Here is a 13707-nt window from a genome sequence, read left to right as displayed (position 1 = left end):
TGTATTACCTATGAAAACTTATAAAGAAACGAGCTGCTATTGATCCATAGGTTTCCTTTTGTTTTTGTAACTGTGGTCTGTGGCTGTTTATCTGGAATCTCTGCCTCAATAGACCCCACCAACTTTATTTGAATTGTAACCTTCCCCTTTATACTTTTCATGTTTTGAAACGCTACTATATGGAGCCAAGGATGAGTGGTAAAATTTCCCTGTTGCCGATGGTTTTGGGGTGGGTTAGGTAGGTAGTTCTTCACATTGTTGCTTGATTCACCGGTCTGTGTGCTCCACCTTGTGGATGTCACATTTCATTTTGTAAGAACAGGCAGAAAGGGAGGCGAGAGCTTGCAACTTCCTGCCTAGCTATTTGATGCTTGGGATGATATGCTACTGTGTTAACAAAACTCTGCTAGGTGTGAGCCCAGTGTGTGCTCCCAGAACAAGGTGCAGAGGATCTGCCCAATGAAAAAGCAATTCTGTGATGTCTAGAGGAGTATTGCAGTGCAGATGGGGATACATGCTGTTGAATGCACACCAATCTTTAAGCAGTAAGAAAGCAGTAAGTGAGAGCTGGACCATGAAGAAGGCTGATCGCCGAAGAATTGATGCTTTTGAATTATGGTGCTGGAGGAAACTCTTGAGAGTCCCATGGACTGCAAGAAGATTAAACACATCCATTCTTAAGGAAATCAGCCCTGAGTGGTCACTGGAAGGACAGATCGTGAAGCTGAGGCTCCAATACTTTGGCCACCTCATGAGAAGAGAAGACTCCCTAGAAAAGACCCTGATGTTGGGAAAGATGGAGGGCACAAGGAGAAGGGGACAACAGAGGACGAGATGGTTGGACAGTGTTCTCAAAGCTACCAGCATGAGTTTGACCAAACTGCAGGAGGCAGTGGAAGACAGGAGTGCCCGGCATGCTCTGGTTCCATGGGGTCACAAAGAGTCGGACACGACTAAACGACTAAGCAACATCAAGCACCTATCCAGAGTTCTGTTTCCTTGAAAGATGGGAGTGGTTCCTGTATTATTCAATGGTCATTGGTTTCTGGTCTGTTCTCAGCACAACTCAATGTATTAGTATTGAAATGGGAGGCTGACTGTTCTTGGGGGGTTTACACTCCTTCTGCATGAGTGGCTACACAGCTTGGGGGTACTTCACTTGGCCTTGGTGGCATGAAATACAGTGGTACCTCGGGTTAAGAACTTAATTTGTTCTGGAGGTCCGTTCTTAACCTGCAACTGTTCTTAACCTGAGGTACCACTTTAGCTAATGGGGCCTCCCACTGCCCCCGTGCAATTTCTGTTCTCATCCTGAAGCAAAGTTCTTAACCCAAGGTACTATTTCTGGGTTAACGGAGTCTGTAACCTAAAGCGTCTGTAGCCTGAAGCGTCTGTAACCCGAGGTACTACTGTAGCTTCCACCAGCTTTGGCTGGTGGGCCCCTAACTAGACAGGGATAGCCTAAGTTCTGTTGTCTATGTTCTGGTAACCTCTAGGTTAGATTAAAGCACTGCATTACACATAGGGCTGACTCTGAAAACAGTCCAGAATCTTCAGCTAGTGCAGAATTCAGAGGCCAGGTTGCTTACTGGGGCAAGACGGTTTGAGCAAATAGCATCAACCCAGGCCTGAGTACACTGGCTGCCAATTAGTTTCCAGGCCCGATTCAAAGTACTGGTTTTGACCTATAAAGCCTCAAATGGCTCAGGACCCCAGTGCCTCAAGGACTACCATTCCCCATATGAACTGACCCAGACCTGCAGTCATCACCTAACATCCTCCTTCATGTGCCACCTCCAGGAGAGGTCCGGAAGGTGGCAACATGAGAATGGGTCTTTGATGTGGTGGCTCCCCATTTGTGGAATGCTCTCCCTAGGGAATCTCCCCTGGTGTTTTCATTACATAACTTTAAGGGCCAAGTGAAAAAGTTCGCCTTTGGCTAATTAAACAGTCTGTGACCTTTTAAACTGTGTGTGGGTGTTACTGTTTTCTTTGTTATTATGCTATGTATTTTTGTGTTTTTATACTGTAAACCACCCTGTGATTCTCAGACGAAAGGAGGATAAATAAATAAAAATAACTTAATACACTCAAGATTCAAAGGAAACTGAACCCTAGGTGAGTGCTAACACCCCTAGAGTCTCTTGCCACTCAGATTTTGGAACATGCAACAGCAGCATCAGCAGCAACAACAACAACAATCTGATCCTCTTTGAGTATGCAAGGCATCTCATATATGTGATGCCATTTACAGCAATCCTAAAAGACTGGTCATTATTATTAGCCCCATATTGCAGATGGGAGATTGGAGGTTGGGAGACTTCAGTGCAGATGGAGGTTTTGAACTAGAGACTATAGCTTAGAGGTAGAGCCAGTTCCTTGCACAGAGAAGGTCCTAGATTTAGCCTCTTGGACCTACAGTTTTCCTTTTTAAAGAACAGTTAACAGATGATGGCAAGGAAATATCTTTGCCTAACACTCAGGAGAGCTGCTTCTGGAAGCTGTGGGCTGCAATATTATACCCCCATCCTGGGGAATAAGTCTCGCTGAAATCAATGGGGCTTTTCCTCCTTGAAATAGGCATATGTAGAATAGACATATATAGCATTGAGCTGTTAATATACATGGGGAAGTTGTCAGCTGTACAACTAATAAAAAGTGCATCAGCCACAATGTTAGCTCCTGCACTACAACTGACAACACTGACAAAGGTGTGATTAGTGTGAATTCCCTTCATTTTGCAGCTTTTGGCTTTGCAGATTAATGTGTACAAGTCGTCCAACTCTTGAGAAAACAGGATATTCTTTAAAATCAATATTTGATTGGAAGTGCTACTCATTTAAAGTGCAGTGGGGAAACGTATCAGCTTCTCCTGGACAACAGTTTCCCTCTGAAATTGCATGCCATCAAATGGGCCTCTAGGTGGCTTTGTGTATTCACCTGAAATCCAGGATCTGATTACCTCCTTTTACATGAGTTATTTCTGGCTGCAGATTAGGAGCTCACCCAGAATGCTCAAATTGTGATAATGCATTAACCACAGGCACAGATCTGGCCACTGGTGAGCAAATGGCATATCATGCAGAATTTGAAAATAGGTTTCAATGCCTTCCAATAGCACTTTCATTTATCTAGTAATAGCAGCATAGGCTCACGGCACAATAAAACAATGCACGGCTTTTAAAAAAGCAAAAGGGCTAACAAAGGGAACTCAAAGAACCAGATAAAACACCTAAATCCACGTCTGTGTGCAGAAACAAGTTTTCACATGCAAACAACTGACCCCACAACACATGCGGGGGGTGGGGGGTGGTGGAAATCAGTCCCCCAGGCATACAACTGTCAAAGCTGTACATCCCTGGGCTCCCCAATCTTTCTCACCACCAACGAAAACTAATAAATGAATAGATAACCTAGCCAAGTGATGCTGACACAAAAACTTCACACATACCCTATGTAAAAGAATGAAAGCTTACTATCCCCCCCCTTCTTTCTCCTCCGTTCTCTCTCCCCACCATAGCTGTCAATGTTTTCCCTTTTTTAAGGGAAATTCCATTATTCCGAATAGGATTCCTTGCAAGAAAAGGGAAAAGTTGACAGCTATGCTCCCCACCTCCTTCCCCAAGCTCATACTGTCCATAACAATAGTGTCTCACATCGAATGTTACTTATCTGTAGAAAGGACTCTATGTACTGAAAGCAGAGATGCTGTATGTACTTTGGTCACCCAAGAAAATATTTTAATAAAAACAATAATTTAAAAAGCTGTATGTGCAATTCTGCTGCCGGTTCAGGTTCTGTGGGCTCAACAGCATTCCTTTTTGGGTCTACATGAACTCTTCCTCCACACTGGATCCAGAGCTTCCTATCCCTGTCTGCTACCGCCCCCCCACCCCAGGCATGGCCAGTATTTCATAGATGACACAGTACCACCGTTCTTTTCAGCCAGGAAAGAGAAGCATCTTGAGTACCGTACAGCACATCTGATCAGAGCCAAACAGGACACGTGTTATGCTTAACCCAGTTCCCCAAGTGGTGAGAATTCTATAGGTGCAGCATGTACACGTTTGGTTGGGAGACAGATCACAGCAGATCTAATGGTATTTTGTAATGTTTATATTTACAGATGTACAGGTTGAGCATAGATGGAGGGTCCAGCTCAAACGCTTCAGATGTTTACCCCTCCCCATCAGATTTCAAGTGTGGGGGGGCATTAATACTATCAGAAAACTTACTGAGACAAACTCAGCCCTATGTCCTTTTCTCTCTCCATCTACAAACTACTTGTTGATTATCCTACTGATGATGTCATGCCCCACATCCTTCAATCAACTCTCCCAGTGGTTTCATATAGATATTAAGCAACAACGGAGTATAATGGAGCCTTGTGAGAGCCCACAACACAACTGCAACGGGGCAAAGAAGTCCTCATCGCCACTCTCTGGAAATGGCCTTGCAAAGTAAGAGCAGAACCACCATCTCAACATCTCAAGCTTTAGTAGCTTCATAACCCCCCCCCCTTTTGTAGGATCCTCCAGATGGCTAGCATAATAACAGTTCTCAGGTGGGCTTTGGAAATATAATAATAATAATTTATTTCCCCAGTCATTCTGGGAGGCTCCCAACAGAATAGTAAAAACACGATAAAAACTTTCCTAAACAGGTCTGCTTTCAGATGTCTTCTGAAAGTCAGATAGTTGTTTATTTCCTTAACATCTGATGGGAGGGCGTTCCACAGGGCGGGCGCCACTACCGAGAAGGCCCTCTGCCTGGTTCCTTGTAACCTCACTTCTCACAGGGAGGGAACTGCCAGAAGGCCCTTGGCGCTTGACCTCAGTGTCCGGGTAGAACAATGGGGGTGGAGACGCTCCTTCAGATATACTGGACCGAGGCCATTTAGGGCTTTAAAGGTCAGCACCAACACTTTGAATTGTACTCGGAAACGTACTGAGAGCCAATGTAGGTCTTTCAGGACCAGTGTTCTGTGGTCTCGGCAGCCACTCCTAGTCACCAGTCTAGCTCCTGCATTCTGGATTAATTGTAGTTTCCGGGTCACCTTCAAAGGTAGCCCCACATAGAGCGCATTGCACATGCACCACATCCAACATCATAGCCAGTTCTGTATCTTACAGAAGAAGGCATTTATAAAAGGAACTCCTGAAGTACTTTCAGCTTTGAAAGGTAAATTATAAATAATTCTAACAGTATACTTGTGGGTAGGGCTGCAACCCGGAGATCCTGCCAGCCTTTAAAAGCTTCCAAGCAACAAAAGATGTAGCTGCTGTGCCTCCCACCCAGTTCTTTCATCAACCCTTTTCCTCACTCATCTCCCCTCCCCAATAATGAAGGACCAGAAATGCACTGCAAGCAGCGCACATCTGCACAAGAATATTGAAATTCAAATGTAAGTCCATTTTCCTGCAAGCCCTTTCAATCAATTTAAAGAAAACGGATTCCTAGACTTTGGAAAGAGCATTGCAGTTCTTCACACAAACCAGCACACAAGAAGCTAGAGTCACTTTTAGGGAATTTTAGTAAAACTTATCTGCTGTGAGATTGCAGATTCTCAGTGTGAGCATGAGACCTGGAAGCACTGTGGGAAGACAGAAAGGAGATTGTGGGGAAAGCACTTTCAGTTGCATAGGGAACAACCAGACAAATGAGATTTTGCATGTCTTGGCTGGGTGGACTTTTAATAATCTTTGCTTATATTGTTCTCTGGGGAAATGGTTGTGGCAGCCTGCCTCAGTACTGTGACACAACTCAACTATTAAATGCTTCTACCTTTAAAACAGTCAATTATCTCTTTAAAATGTAGAAATTAATTAGCCATCTGGATTGTCTTTCTTTGCACATAATACAGAAGAATATTCTTTTCTGCCAACGAATAGTCTGAAATTAAGCAGTGCTTGTGCAATAGTGGTAGAAGGATCCAGGGTAATCAACAGTGTGTTCTGCTGTTACTTGTGACAAGGTATTGGAGATGAACCCTTACTCCAAAATTCACCCATTGCTACAGCAGCTGTAATCACTACTGACAAACTGCATTTTACTCATGTTCTACTAAGTTGTGAAAAGCACCATTAATGGGATCTTCTGCACCTTACTGTGGCAAAAGAAATAATGCCAACTACAAATGCTGTGAAAACAATGGGTTTTGGTATGCAGTAGTTTTTTTAAGCCGCAGGGAGTTGTAAATGGTGACTGTGTGATTCAAGAATTGCTCAAAATCCAGTACAACATGACTTATCCTTACAAATTCTTCCTCCTCCTCCTCTTCTTCTTCATAGTTTGGGAGCGGAACATCCAATTGTTTAGGTAATCATATAACCACACTATACCTCACAGTTCTTCCGCATTAGGGTTTTCTCTGGAATTGGCACGCACTTTGTATGCAGGTGGCGCTGTGGGTTAAACCACAGAGCCTAGGACTTGCTGATCAGAAGGTTGGTGGTTCGAATCCCCATGATGGGGTGAGCTCCCCTTGCTTGGTCCCTGCTCCTGCCACCTAGCAGTTCGAAAGCACGTTAAAGTGCAAGTAGATAAATAGGTACTGCTCCGGCAGGAAGGTAAATGGCGTTTCAGTGCGCTGCTCTGGTTCGCCAGAAGCGGCTTAGTCATGGTGGCCACATGACCCGGAAGCTATACGCCGGCTCCCTCGGCCAATAAAGCAAGATGAGCGCCCCAACCCCAGAGTCGGCCATGACTGGACCTAATGGTCAGGGGTCCCTTTACCTTCTTTTACCTTGTACAGGGCATCTACCAAGCTGAAATGTGGCTTTGAACTATGATCATGCCTCTTGCTTGCCTAGATGATAAAGAGAGGTAGGTGTGCATGAAGCTGTAGAAACCTCTAGCTTCTGTGTGGCTGGAATGTAGTCTATAGTACACCAATAAGTGACACTCTCATTGCTCCACCCATGTTCTGCCTCTGGCCATGCCCACTGCTTACCATGTGGCTCCCAGAAGGAATGTGGCTCTCAGGGTGACATAGGTTTGACACCACTGGTTTAAATAAACAAGACGTGAAGCCTGTGTTCTCAAAATCTCAAGAGCTCAGGGGATCCATTTGCAAGTTAGATTAAGAGGTTTCGTAGCCCTATAAAATAGCTCTATGGAAGAAAGCTCCACCATCCTTTCATGTCTTCTGCTGGTACATTTAAAGCCACAGCCTGGCAGATCCAGGAACATGGAATGCTGCCTTATCCTGAGTCTGAACATTAACCCATCCAGCTCAGTATTGCCTGCATTGACTGACAGAGGTTGTCCAGGGTCTCAGGCATGAGTTTTACCTAGGCTTAAGCAGAGAAACCAGAGACTGAATCCTCGAACTTTCTGCATATGAGGCAAGGCATGTGCTGTACCTCTGAGCTATGGACCTCTCAGTAGCTACAATTCTGGCCTGAAAAGATCAGTTTCTTTTGTGTTCCAGATCTCTCCTTGACACATACAGTTCTCAAATCACATACATCAACTTTCTTTTCTGGAGTGCCCTTTCAATGTGGAACAGATTTAACCCAAAAGCTGCAGGGAAATTAAATGTACTACACTTTTAAAACCTATGCTCCTAAGCCAGAGACACTCTGTCATTGCTAAAACACACACACCTTAAATGGAGATTACAAAAGGTCTCCAAGAGGGCAAGAGGAAACAGAAACAGTACATATAATCTCTCCACCCTTATTCCGACTCTGGCAAAGAGTGGTTTGCAGGCATTGCTTTCCTTTGCTGAAAAACCACAAAACCTTTGTTAATAGGTTGCAGGCAGCTAGATGGCTCCATTCCCCGGTAATTGCATCATTCTCCATATTGGTGGAGACCTATTCAGGAAAGAGCGTTTAACTACACTTCTGCCAGAACCAGTGCAGAACCACATTCACTAGAAGGCTGAGGAAGCCGCAGAGAGGAGCTGCAGCAAAACTGAGTTAGTGCTCTGGTTCGCAAAAAGCTGCAAGGGTTATAAATTGGTGGTGGTGGTGGGGAATTTCTTGTGTTTCTGCAGCAAAATTTCTTTGCAACATGTACTTTTTAATATTACTTATTACTATGTACTTATTTATTATTATATGTTTGGTCCCTGCTCCTGCCAACCTAGCATGAAGTGCAAATAGATGAATAGGTACCGTTCCGTCGGGAACGTAAACAGCGTTTCCGCGCACTGCTCTGGTTCACCAGAAGCAGCTTAGTCATGCTGGCCACATGACCCGGAAAAACTGTCTGCAGACAAACACTGGCTCCCTCAGCCAGTAAAGCGAGATGAGCGCCGCAACTCCAGAGTTGTCCGTGACTGGACCTAACGGTCAGGGGTCCCTTTACCTTTATGTACTTATTAATACATATTTATGTTAAAATATCATTCCATTAATGGTAACAGCCTCAAGCATTGTTTGATCCTGATTGTCTGATCACAGACATCTTTAGGGGAGCCTTTGTTTGTGGTCCTCCGTAATTGAAATGCAAGGCTCATATCCACTGGAGCCCTGTGTTTTAAAATTGGGCCCTCAGTTTTATTTCTTTATTACATTCATATCCCACCTTTTCCCCCAAGGAGCTCATGGCTCTCCCCATCCTCATTTAATCCCCACAACAACCCTGTGAAGTAGGTTAGGCTGAGAGTTAGTGACTGTCCCAAGGTCACCCAGTGAGCTTCATGGCCGAATGGGGATTTGAACCCTGGTCTGTCTGGGTTCCAATACAACACTCTAACCACTACACCACACTGGATCTCTTTGGAGAATACCCTTCCAGTTGAGGTCAGACAGACACTTGCTCTCTCCCCCCCCTTGAACTTCTGATGGCTACTGACTTTTCATTTTTATTCCAGCAGGTGTTTTAGCTGAATTCTGACTGTATACTTTCTTTTTTAAAATATTTTTTATTAGCTTTTCAAAATTTACATTTTTTAAAACAACCATCAGAACATATACCTCATATCCATTGACATCTACCCTTCCATGGCGTTCTTTTCTTACCATATAAAGCTGCTGTACTACTTATATTTTACCCACTGTGTACGTTAATTATAAATTATTAAACCACCTCTTCTCATCTGCTGCTATATTTCAAATTCTGCATATGTTTTAACATAACATCAAGGTATTAAGACTTTCCAAAAGCATCTGTCCATTTCAGTGATGGGTACATAGCAATTAAGGCTGAGAGATGAGATATGGAAGAGAGATTCTTTTCTTTTTTAAGGGTGATGGCAATAGCAGCAAACCCTGCTGTGGTGGGTGCACTTTCCTCACACCTGTGATTCACCTGGGTGGTCTAGAGTCGTAAAAATGTAACAGCCTGCTGGATCAGGCCAGTGGCCCATCTAGTCCAACATCCTGTTCTCACAGTAGCCAATAGATGCCTTAAACGGCTCAGGACTGCAATACCTCAAGGACTGCCTCTATCCATATGAACCTACCTGGACCCTGACATCATCCTCTGAGGCCCTTCTTTGTGTACCTCTTCCACAAGAGGTCCAGAGGGTGGCAACAGGAGAATGGGCCTTCTCTGCAGTGGCTCCCCACTTGTGGTATTCTCTCCCCAAGGAAGTTCTGCTGGTGCCTTCATTATACATCTTTAGGCACCAGGCAAAAACATTCCTTTTCAACCAGGCCTTTGGTTGATCTGATTGACATCCTGTGCTCTTTTAAATGAGGGAACTATTGGTTTGCTGTTGTTCTTATTTTTTAAAAGTATCTGTCCTGTACTTTTACATCTAACCTATGAGGAGTCTATTAGCTTATGATCGAAACTATGGTCTGTAAAGCCTCCTTGACTGGTCTTTCACCATCCTTTTTACATTATCTGAACTATGATAAATCCCTGAGGCAGATGTTATGGGATATTTCACGCAGTGATCTTTGCTCTAGATCCTATGTAACCTGTGGACCGTTTGCATCTGGAATCCACCATGGCCATGATTTTCAGTTACCATCATATTTCATGAATCTGTCTGTACCTAACTATTGTCGATTATTCACCAGAGCGAGACTAAATGCATTTCCAGCAGAAGTACTAAATGGCAGACTGTCTGGTATTCCCTATCAGAGTAGGCTCTGCTCATGCTCTCAGGATGTCGACTCTGTGAAGCATATCCTACTACACTGTGAGCAGTTCAAACAAGCCAGGGATCAATTAATTAAACCCCCTTAACTGGAAAATACGAAACCTTCCACCTTAAGTACCTCCTTGGAGGTACGTCAAATGATACTACTCTGGCTGTGGCTAAGTTCCTCTAAGAAGTATGAAGAAACAGAAACTTACATGCTCTGGATAAAACATAACAACCACCTTGGAACCCTTTCCCTGCATTTCTGCTTTATTTTGCTTTTGAAAATGTTTTTCTGGGTCTTTGGACTCAAATAAAGAATGTGACTGTGTTCTTCCTTTTCCTATGTATTTCGTGGTTTTTCTATTGTCATTTTATGTTATAGACCACACTGAGATCTGCAGATGAAGGGTAGTATAAAATAAATAAAATAAAATAAAATAAAAATCAGAGCGAGCCAGGCAGACACACTCCAGAAGGAAGCAAAGCAGGGCTGGTGAGGATGTGTCCTTGGGAGTCTTGAGGACCAGAGGCCTAGAGGGCCAAATTTGGTTTCCAGGTCTGAAACTCCCTACTCCATTGCCCCTACCAATCTCATTCTTACCCAAGGCAGCCTCTACCTGCCTGTCTGGCTGGCAATTTCCTCCTCAGTCTCATTTTGCCCTTGTAGAATTCAGCAAAAAAGAAGAGGATGGGGGCGGACGGAACTAAATAGTTGGCTTTGGCCATCATCGACTCTAGCTCCACCTGCTGTTGGCCTCCGCACCTTCCACCCACCCAGCACCACCCATTACTGCCTGAGACAGTTTAACATGCACTCCTAAAATTCACTTTGTTTTGTGTGGGTGTGCACAGAGGAATATTTTCCCCTGTTGTTGTCACTGTAGGAGTTTACATTATTGAAAAAATAATAATCAGGGTTCTGCAATATAACATCTCTGCAACTTTGGAAATGTGCATATTTTCAGAGTTGGTTCTCTTTATTTTACACAAACATAACACCAAAACTCTCAACAGCTTTTAAGAATTCCCCTAGTTAACCAACTTGGCATATAATGAGGTTATCTGGGGTCCTCTCTGCCTGGGTGTCTTTTCTAACTAACAGCACATTTGTAGTTAAACAAGTGCAGCCCTTGGACTGCAGTCATTTTGATTTATAGCAGCAGGGATAAAACGAGAAGAGTACAGACGTCAGCGGCGCTTCTGCTGATCTGGCAACAGAGACTTCCTAATGTACAAATGATGTCTTTCACCACACAGCTCCCTCTCTTTTACTAACTCAGGGCAGGGAACGTGCTGTTATTGAGTGCAAAGTGCAGGGATTCAGGCTGCAGAATCCCAATGATGCATAACTGATCAGGCACTCACACGCCCCTTTAATATCTCATTTTTAATTTCTGCATGGTAACCTGAAAGAAGAGGTGAGAAAGAAACAGCTAATGGGATGTTTGAAGAAGTGCCTGAGGAATGGTTTACCTGCGAGACACACACACCCTGTGGGCACCGGCAGAAGAAAAATCCTTACTGAGAACTGATAATGTGCTCCAGTCTCAAAGCCGAGAAATCACCACTAGGTCTGTGTTGTTAGGTGCTTGTTAAAAGATCTAATGCTCTTATTGAAAGAGGATCAGACTAGCTGAGATGGCTCCACTCCTGGAGGAAGTATGCTTCTGTATACTAGCTTCTGGGAATCAGAAGGGGTGGGGTTGGGAAGAAGTGCTGCTGCAATCGGGTCCTGCTTGTGGGCTTCTCATAGGCATCTGGTTGTCCGTTGTCTTCTTATGATCTTGCAACATAACCATATATGGCTTAGTCAGTGTGGTGCAGTGGTTAAGAGTGGTAGACTTGTAATCTGGTGAACCAGGTTCGCTTCCTCGCTCCTCCACATGCAGCTGCTGGGTGACCTTGGGCCAGTCACACTTCTCCGAAGTCTCTCAGCCTCACTCACCTCACAGAGTGTTTGTTGTGGTGGAGGAAGAGAAAGGAGAATGTTAGCCACTTTGAGATTCCTTTGGGTAGTGATAATGTGGGATATCAAATCCAAACTCTTCTTAGTCCTAGGCTATCTGAAGGACCATCTTCTCCCATATGAACCTGTCAAGCTCTGAGATTTTGGGGAGATACCCTTCTCTCAGCCCCTATCGCCCTCAAAGGCATGTTTGGTGGGGACACAGGAAAAGGGCTTTGTGGTGGCCACTCCCACACCTTGGAACTCCCTCCCCCAAAAGGCTAGACTGGCTCCAGCTTAATGTCCTTCCACTGGCAAGTGAAGACTGTTTTATTTCGGCAGCCTTTCAGGAATGGAGTGTTTTCAAAGGAAGAGCTGTTAATAGAGCAGTGCTGGTTTTTCTAAAACTAGATTTGTTGTCTAGATTTTCAATCATTTTCAATTTAATATTTATTCAATGATTCAGGATGAAGCTGTAAGAGAAATCAGAAACCGCATAGAAAGAAAACAACGGAAAGTTTCAAGCCGACCTTTCTTTGGATACAATGTCTAAGTAATGTACATAAAACAGCAGCATCCCTAACATCCAGAGTTGCACAAGATGCTTTTGTAGCCTGAAGAAAGCTAGTAGCGATCTTCAGGAGATGCATGCAATGAATGAATAAACAGATAAACATGTGCCTCCTGTGCATCATGCCAAGGTGTCTTTTTCCATGGTTGAGGTAACACAGAGAGAGAGGCTGCTGTTTTTTTCTGAAAGAGGCTAACCTTGGCCACTCAGAGAAGTGGTTTGACAGGACCAGCAATGAGGCTACCTGCTGCTGGCGGCCAGGTCTTCAGGACCTAGGACAGCAGCCACTTAGCTCTGATGTTGTTCCAACCAGGGCTAGAGTTCAGTGGAACCCTTCAAAACTTCTTCAATCTCTAGCACTAACATCAGCCTCCTTTAACTGGAGACTTGTAGCTTTGCACTCCAACAGCACCAAACAGCCTGCTCATATGCCATCTATGGCCTCTGATCTGACCCCCCTGGGAAAGTATGGGAGTTGGATTGTTATTGAATTCTCCAGGCTGAGGATTTGAGTTCTCCATTTGTGTTATTTGGTGGCCTTGGCTACAGAGCCGGATGTCTGGGCTCCACCTTCAGGGGGAATTCTGTTTCTTCCCCTCCACCTCTCTTGGAGCCAATCTCTGAGACCCATGTCAGCCTCAACGTGGCCCACATCAGTAGAGATTCCTACCATATCTGAGTCTCTGCCTAGCACTAGTAATAGCCAATAGGGTTGGTTTTGTGGTAGTCCAGAAATTACACTGAAACCAAGTGTTTCAATAGAGATGAACAGCACTATTGTATGCATGTCTGCTCAGGAGCAAGTGTCACAGTTCACAGGGCTTATTTCTAGGTAAGTACACATACGGTTGCATTCTAAATGAATTGTCTGATCTGAATGTGAGCTTGTGTCTTACAGGTAACTTTGATTTCCATTGCTTCTCCCATTAATGTTTCTGGCCCTGCCAGTCATGGGCTTATGGCCCTCAGAAGGCTGACCAGGAGGGAATGTGGCCCTCGTGCAGAAAAAGGTTCCCCAACTCTGGTTTAAGGGCTCAGATGATTTTCAGCACAGTCTTTGCAGCCAGTATATGGGCATCATATCCAAGACTGCTCTTCACACTGCTCACAGAGGCAGCATTGTGGGACATTTGTAGGTTCACC

Source organism: Podarcis gaigeae, assembly GCF_964106915.1.
Source record: "Podarcis gaigeae genome assembly, chromosome: 3".
Taxonomy (NCBI): domain Eukaryota; kingdom Metazoa; phylum Chordata; class Lepidosauria; order Squamata; family Lacertidae; genus Podarcis; species Podarcis gaigeae.
This window is presented reverse-complemented; position numbering follows the sequence as displayed.